Below are 9101 nucleotides of genomic sequence, written 5' to 3' on the forward strand. Positions count from 1 at the left end.
CAGAAGTCCATGTGCATGCACCTGTGTTTCGCTATCACATTCGTTGGCATCGCCAACTCAGAACTAATCTGCTGCAATCCAACCTAACCTAGACCCCGAAGTATGCTACAAAAAAGAAAGAAGTAAGGAAGAGTGAGCCTTACTGCCTCGTATACATCGAAATGATTAGAGACAGAGCAGAAGTTCAGACGGTGACAAGGATGGGGAAGGAAACCTGTTGTGCCCTTTCAAAGGAACCGTCCCGATATTTGGCTGAAGTGATTTACGGAAATGATGGGAAATCTAAATCTGGATGGCCGAATGCGAGTTTGAGTTGCTATGCTTCCGAATTCGAGTTCAGTTTGCTAACCATTGTGCCACCTCGTTATATGTTATTCTACAGACCAGTCTTTCACCACAGCCACGTATCAAGCTTTAACACTTTTATCTTCGCCAACTCACACCTATGCTTTTGCATTCCAGGCTCATATACACCTCAGCTACGCTACAGATCAGACCTTCATCATTGGCACATTTTCCACTATCACATTCATAGGCTTCGCTAACTCACAACAAAACTATTGCATTCAGATGAAACGTATATCTTGGCTACACTACAGACCAGTCAACCGCTACAACACCTAACGTATATCTTGGCTACACTACAGACCAGTCAACCGCTACAACACCTGTTTTGCTATCACATACGTTGTCTTCGCCAACTCACAAACTATCTTTTGGCTTAAAAACTAACATACCCCTTGGGCTACGCTACAGACCAGTCCTTCACCACAACATGTATTTCGCTATTACCGGTACTTTCACTTGCACATCCAAACTGTTACACGTCAGCTTAATGTAGACCGTGGCCTATGCTAGAGTCCAGTCTGAAATCGCTCACACGTTTTTAGCTATCACATTGGTTGGCTTCACTAACTCACAAGCAGACTATTGAATTTCGACGTAACCTAGACCTCGGGGTATGCTACAAACCAGTATGTCACCACTAGACGTTTTTCGCTATCACATCTGTTGATTTAGGCAACTCACAACCTAATTGCGAAATATGCCAATAATTTCAGATTTCCGATCTCTTCTTCCCTCAGATTGGTAGCCACAATTTACAGTCTTAATTCACTGCACATTCTTTGAAGTACAGGCTGTGAGTTATTCAATTTTGAACTGTCTTAAAAAATATAATATATAACGAAAAGATAACCACATCAGTACCAGGCTGTGATGTGAGACTTGTAGTTTTAAATAATCAAATATTTTTAACCAATAGTTTCCCTGCAATAGTTTGAGAACAATTTCATAGCGAAGTAACATGCGAATCGAAAATATGTGATTTTTTTAAAATTCTACAAGCAAAATGTTTTCCAAAAAAGTATTTTAGCAACTTAGCTTTGTTTATGTACAGTACATGCTTTCAGCAAAGAAATGTTCAAATGTGTGTGAAATCCTATGGGACTTAACTGCAAAGGACATCAGTCCCTAAGCTTACACACTACTTAACCTAAGTTATCCTAAGGACAAACACATACATCCATGCCCGAGGGAGGACTCGAACCTCTGCTGCGACCAGCCGCACAGTCCAGGACTGCAGCTTCTTTCAGCATCATTGATCGTTTCAAACTGTAAGTCTCAAATCACAGCCTGAGGATGAGGTGGTTATCTTTTCGTTATTGATTATATTTATCACGATACTTCAAAACCGAGTAGCTCAGTGTCTGTAACTCAAAGGATTTGCAGGGAATTAAGAGTACAAAGTGCGACTGCTAATCTGAGGAAGGCATAAATCTGAAGTTATTGCTATATTTGGCAATGGGTATCTCAACATCATTGAGAGGTGAATGACAGGTTAAAAGGCACAGTGAAAAAAAAAATTGGTCCAGCCAGGATTCGATTCCCACACTCTACAGCTGTACCTCCACACAATATGCAAATGTGGTTCTAATTCCTGGATTCCCAAGGCACTGCTGCTCTCTCGAACTATGGTGCAAACCTTCCCCATGAAACCATGTATGTATTAGTCAAAACTGTGCTAGCATCCCTACAGAAGGTCCTGAGATTAGCCTACATATACAGGTGGATGTGAACAAGAGACTTAAGTTTATATAGGGTGTTCATTTTAAGTGGAGATATTGAAGTATCTTGAGGACAACACATTGGATAAAAAATATTATAATTCGAATTTGTTTGTCTTTGAGGGAGACATCCAACGATACCACACTCGACCTCCCACCTCACCCTGTGCATGGGTGGTGGAGGACAACTTTGGAATCCAATGGGAACTCCCATTTTTTATTGCAGGTAACTCAACTTTCAGCTTTCTGCCTTCTTTGAATCAAACCTAGATAGGGATATAATTGTTTGCTTGCCATGGCAAAGAAATCTACCGCATAGTGTATACAACAAAGAACTACAACCAAAAGTCTCAACAATGCATCACAGTGCTTACTAAACTTCACAAGAAAACGGCCATAACATGAGCTAAACATGTAGACCACACATGTCTTTTATTCTTTCTCTTTTGTTTTGTGCCACCTCAGCCAGTCTCCAATACGTACTGAATCACTCATACACACATATACCTATAATTCGTACACAAAATTTATTTGGGTTGAAATATATTACTTCCATCACAATGTGCTCCCGTCATTGCCATGAGATGTCACTCCAAATGCCAATTCAGTATGGAAGACATATTTCCGATCCCTCCACACAACTTTCCTCCCATGCACTTCTTTCATCACGTAAGTTATAAGAAATTGATGATATTCAGTTTGTTAATGTTGTTCTCTGAAATATTTTCATAACTTTATGCAGTGGCCCACCAACAAAATATGCTATGCCACTCAAGTCATCTTGCCATAGATACTTAATGCTACCTGCAGGAAGCCAGGTGAGATCGCAGGTACTTGTATACATTTTCAGACATCATATTAGTTAAAAAATTACAGTCATTTTGTTTTTCCCAATATTTCACAAATAATTGTTTATTATCCGCCTGTGTAGCTGAGTGGTAACGTGGTCGCCTCCCATGCAAGTGGGCCCAGGTTCGATTCCCGGCCAGGTTGTAGATTTTCTCCGCTCAGAGACTGTTGTCCTTATCATCATCTCATCCTCATTACTGGCGCGCAAGTCGCCCAACGTGGTGAAATAAGACTTGCACTTGGCGGCCGAACTTCCTGAATAGGGGCCTACCGGCCACCAATGCCATACGCTCATTTCCATTTTTTGAATTGTTTATTGTATGCATCAGATTCATCCTATATCATATTAAGCGCTGTAGGAGCAACAAAATATATAGGTATTCTGTATGTAAGTTTCGCTTCAATGGATTTTATACTTATGGGGGCGACAGTTGCATACTATGGCACTGCATGAACACGGGAATTTATTCACTGTTCTAACTCACTCATATGTCCTTTATGGACATGCAGAGAGCTTACAATCTCATAGAAAAAGGCTCTGACGTATGGGAGCCAATAACTCAACCTGTGTGTCGCGATTGCTAATGCACTGTATAGGTTACGCAAGTTCCCAACATCTGAATGTTTAATGTAAATACATGAGTATCCAGAAGTTAATTGCAGCCTTGCTTCTTGTATGTATCAACTTTGGACACATTCCTGTCAAACATATGGACATCAATAAGAGTATAAGATGGGTCATAGTCAGCTATCATCTACCTTTTAGTGTACTCTATTATGCAACATAACTAGTCCCACTCATACCATGTATGCTGCACTTTAGCCCCAAAATGTTGAATGTTCTGAATTTCAGTTATAACATAGAAGTCATTGTCCAGTGATAAGCCTACATTCATGTGTTTCGATCCCCTGGCAATCACTTTATGTGTCGACAAAGAGCAGTATTTTCGAGTCATTTAAATGCGGCTCAGCCTACTGAGCAAACGCTGATGGCTACTGTTTGTGCTACTGCTGTATATACACTGGCTGCATTTCCTGAGCATGTAATGCAGGCAACTTCTCCTGCTGCGGTGCATTATACTTATATGGAAAATCTAATAAATCACAGAAGCCAACTGTAGGCTGCTTCTTATGTGGTGGTGCAGACAATAGAAATTTGGTCTCCTGCATATCATGGTACAACATATATGCTAGTGCCACATTAGATGGGGGGCATCCTATTGGAGAAAGGTGTGGATTGGGGCATGTTCCTGAGAATTACTAGGACATGACTGGTCTGCGTTATAAGTGGGGTACAGAAGTGTAAATGCTCTTCACACATTGTTGAGCAATTCTTTCACTGCCAGGAGTTAAGTGTGGGTTACAATCTGGCTTACAGCAACCGCTGTTACGGAATGGTGGTAATGTGGTGTAACTGGTTTACACATACTCCTGCAGCGACTCCTATCTGTATTGTCCCATTTGCAACCATAATTTTGCTGTGGGGTTCTGTGCATAAATGCCACTCCATGTTAAAATTTTTAATTTTTAATTGAGGGTCTTGGTATCATGGAGCCCTTCAGCAGAGTGAGCACCACAATATTTTACTAATTACCACCTAACGTAGCAGTCTATTCTAGCCATTGCTCTTCAATGATTTGCATATAAATACTTTAATGGCCTAGAGGCATAATTAATATGAAACTATCAGGCAAGAATTAGGAGCAAACTCCACTAGTTGTGAGGCATTCCATTGAAAATGTGCTCCCACTCAACTAGGTGAACTTCTTATTGCTACTTTGGTTTCTTTCCATCATAAACGTATTGTAAATTGAACAGCTCATTCATCAGAAGGTTTTCACTTTTATGGACAAAGCATCAACAGTGATTGTTTTATAACTATTAACTTCAGAAACTACTTTTCGTTCTTGTGATTAATATAGAGTCAACGATAGTTTGACTTAAGAATGACATGTTAAAGACATTACTATCAGCGTACTGTCTTCCTTTTTACAACCTTTGCTCTCATTTCTTTACAGAATGTAGTGCACTTTTTTTGGTCATTGCACATTGTTTCTTTGCACAGTTCACTTTAACAGTTTGAGGCTTTATATTACTTGTAGCTTACGGAATTTTCCTATGGATATTCACACTTCGCAGTCAGTACTCTATTACTGTCTTCTCATTTGCATTCCTCTGTTTTTGGGATAGAGCCAATAGCATTCTCAAGTAAAATCTTGTTTGAGCCTTAAAGATCAGAAGGTGTCTACCTACACGTACACATAATGCTTACACTATAACCATTGCAGATGCTCTAAAAAAGTGAATTTTCTGTAGTGAATGGGCTTTTTACATCTACATCTACATCTATACTCCGCGAGCCACCTTACGGTGTGTGGCGGAGGGTACTTATTGTACCACTATCTGATCCCCCCTTCCCTGTTCCATTCACGAATTGTGCGTGGGAAGAACGACTGCTTGTAAGTCTCCGTATTTGCTCTAATTTCTCGGATCTTTTCGTTGTGATCATTACGCGAGATATATGTGGGCGGTAGTAATATGTTGCCCATCTCTTCCCGGAATGTGCTCTCTCGTAATTTCGATAATAAACCTCTCCGTATTGCGTAACGCCTTTCTTGAAGTGTCCGCCACTGGAGCTTGTTCAGCATCTCCGTAACGCTCTCGCGCTGACTAAATGTCCCCATGACGAATCGCGCTGCTTTTCGCTGGATCATGTCTATCTCTTCTATTAATCCAACCTGGTAAGGGTCCCATACTGATGAGCAATACTCAAGAATCGGACGAACAAGCGTTTTGTAAGCTACTTCTTTCGTCGATGAGTCACATTTTCTTAGAATTCTTCCTATGAATCTCAACCTGGCGCCTGCTTTTCCCACTATTTGTTTTATGTGATCATTCCACTTCAGATCGCTCCGGATAGTAACTCCTAAGTATTTTACGGTCGTTACCGCTTCCAATGATTTACCACCTATGGCATAATCGTACTGGAATGGATTTCTGCCCCTACGTATGCGCATCATATTACATTTATCTACGTTTAGGGAAAGCTGCCAGCTGTCGCACCATGCATTAATCCTCTGCAGGTCCTCCTGGAGTACGTACGAGTCTTCTGATGTTGCTACTTTCTTGTAGACAACCGTGTCATCTGCAAATAGCCTCACGGAGCTACCGATGTTGTCAACTAAGTCATTTATGTATATTGTAAACAATAAAGGTCCTATCACGCTTCCCTGCGGTACTCCCGAAATTACCTCTACATCTGCAGATTTTGAACCGTTAAGAATGACATGTTGTGTTCTTTCTTCTAGGAAATCCTGAATCCAATCACAAACCTGGTCCGATATTCCGTAAGCTCGTATTTTTTTCACTAAACGTAAGTGCGGAACCGTATCAAATGCCTTCCTGAAGTCCAGGAATACGGCATCAATCTGCTCGCCAGTGTCTACGGCACTGTGAATTTCTTGGGCAAATAGTATAGTTAAGAAAGGAAAACAATAATATTTGTGATAGCTGTTGATTTGTTTATATTGAGGATGGAGTTGATGTATCTGAGTGTTATTGTTAACTATGCTCTAGCCCATAAGCCTGGTTAGGAAAAAGACAATAAAAGTCATCAGATTATGCTTTTGGTATTTCGGGTCTGTGTCAATTCAGCAGCCACAGCTTTGAGACACGAGCTGAGCTTTTCACTTCAAGCTCATACATGAAATACATGGCTCTAGAAACATATGCTTACTGAGGCTAGTATAATTCTCAATATTGCAGAATAGGCCTACATTTGGCAACACTGTAATCCTCTAGATTCTTCCTGGAGTGTCACAGAATTATCCTGCTAATTTCGCTTGCTTTGTTCTTGTAATTTCCATTAAATAATCTGGATGATTTTCACTTTAATTGTTACATAGGGTAACCAAATATGTGGTTTCGAGTCAAGAAAATTTGTTCCATACAAAAAACACAACTAACCTTGTCTAATGTAGCCATCACTATGGCAATCCCAGAGCAGAGAACACAGTAGTGACACGATAGCTATGTGATTATGTGGCCACAATCTTAGTCTAAGACTGCATTAGCTGCTGGTTCCAATATGACTGGAGAACTATTATACTGTATCTACGAAATGCAAAACGCCAGAGCGAAAATTGGCAAGCAAATCGTAATAAACCTCAGCACCAGTAGTCTTCTCGCAACCTTGTTTCAGTATTCTGTAGATCTAAAGATGAAAAGCTTATGACATTCCTAAATTACTTGTTAATACCAGTATTTTTATATTTCAGCCAATAAAATTTTAAATTTTCTTGTAAGTACATAATTTCGTTAATTGCTGAGTGGCATTGAAACATTTGTTAAATAGATTGACAATTTAAGTTTATTCTGTGACAGACTAAGTGAGACCTCATCATGGAGGAGATAAACAATAGATTCAAAGCACCAATCCACCTTAAACACTCCAGCATGTGGATATGTAAATTATGTACCTAAGCATAATCTAATGCCTTCAAGATAGGTCCTGGGAACATCAGCTTATCTTCTGATACTGCTGTTCATTGGCTCTTGCTTAACTGAAAACTGTTGACTGCAATAATATAACATAAGGGGACGACAAACATATATCAAGACTAGCAACATCACAGTTGGAATGATGATGTTAGAACTTGACAAAGTCATTAATAAATAGAAAAACGCTAAAGCAACGTTTTTAGATTATGTAAGCGTGGGAAAGAGTAAACATTTAGGCAACAAAAGAAGTTCAGTTTGTCTGTTAGTTATCATGTACTTATTTATCCTTAAGTGAGGAACAAACGCCTAATACATATCACAGACATTTTCTTAATTTTCCATGTTGTTGTTAACATGCGTCATGAAGAGAATGAACGCAGTCTGGTGTGATAAGGTGTGCAGCCTCACTACGCGGTAATTATGCCATTACAGGGAAAACGTATCAGCAGATCGGGATCAACTTCCAACATTTGAATATTGAGAAAATACTGTTTAAGTGTGCAGGCAGAGAACAAATGAAAGAAAAATGGAATATTAAAAAAAATATAAGGCACTTATTTTACTTAAAAAGGTAACTGGAAAGGAAACTAACTTATGGTATTGTTCCTCAGAACAAGAAGGTTATCGGTCTCTTGAAAGACGAGTCGAATGGTTTACCTATTGTAGAGTTTGTGAGATTGAGGTCCAAAATATATGCATATCGTACAATGGATGGGGGCACTCAGAGGCTTCAGTTATTGTGATCGCTTCTAACTCGTATTTTATTATACGGTCTGATAGCAAAGCCAGGTCTTCTAACAGATTGTTTGTGTCTTTATATTCTGTGTTACGAGTTATATCTGTTTTGGACCGCATTCTACCCAGATTGGCAGATTATTTAACAGATTGTTTGTCTATATGTCCTTTGTCTCTACGTTATATCTGTTGTGGCTCGCTGATTGCTGCACCATTTAAGTCATTGCACTTGTTCTACAGGGATTTTCTTCCCTACTCGATATTATACTCAGTCTTTTCCGTCTTTCTAGATTACATCCCGCCAGTGCTGGAGGAGCTTGACCAGCAGCTAGAGATGGAGAGGGCGCAGGCACAACTCGATTGTAAGTACATTTGTAATAAAATCGTAGTTCTTACATGAAATAATTAACAGGTAATATATATATATATATATATATATATATATATATATACCACTTTTTCCAAGTGTCTAGATTGAGATTTCATAGACATATTCTTTTGTTTTCTTTCTAGATGATCATGGTTCCATGCATAGGGAGGGGAGCACAAAGGGTGGCGTGCAAGGTGGGGGACAAATGGCGGCCGCTCCAGAAAACCATCAAATTATCGAGCTTTTAGAGGAGGAGGAGGAGCTCGATCTGCCTGAGTAGGTGGGAGACCTGGTTGAATGTGGCAATGAGTTGCTCAAAACCATGGAGCCAGAGCAGAGAACGTGAATAGTTTTGAATGTTATCATTAGACCAATTAATCATTAGACCAATTAATTACCCTTATTTAGTCTTATTATTTATTGTTCTTTTAAATCTATATCATTAAACTTATATTTTTTCTTATATCTTTTCTTAGTATATCACGGCATGGGCCGTATACCTAGAGCGGTGGTTGCAGGGGCGGGAATCGGGTGCACACAACTGGAGAGACATGCAGTGCCCTGTGTAGCCCCTATCAGAG

At 39.7% G+C, this 9101-nt stretch overlaps 1 long non-coding RNA gene across 1 annotated transcript; it reads left to right on the forward strand.

The window, feature by feature from the left end:
- The first annotated feature begins 2187 nt into the window (after positions 1-2187).
- LOC124554851 lies at positions 2188-8877 on the forward strand. The gene is made up of 3 exons (XR_006968474.1): positions 2188-2292; positions 8441-8512; positions 8664-8877. It is a non-coding gene; the product is annotated as an uncharacterized LOC124554851 (long non-coding RNA).
- The last annotated feature ends 224 nt before the right edge of the window (positions 8878-9101 follow it).

This window comes from Schistocerca americana, chromosome X (genome assembly GCF_021461395.2).
Source record: "Schistocerca americana isolate TAMUIC-IGC-003095 chromosome X, iqSchAmer2.1, whole genome shotgun sequence".
In the NCBI taxonomy this organism is placed as follows: Eukaryota; Metazoa; Arthropoda; class Insecta; order Orthoptera; family Acrididae; genus Schistocerca; species Schistocerca americana.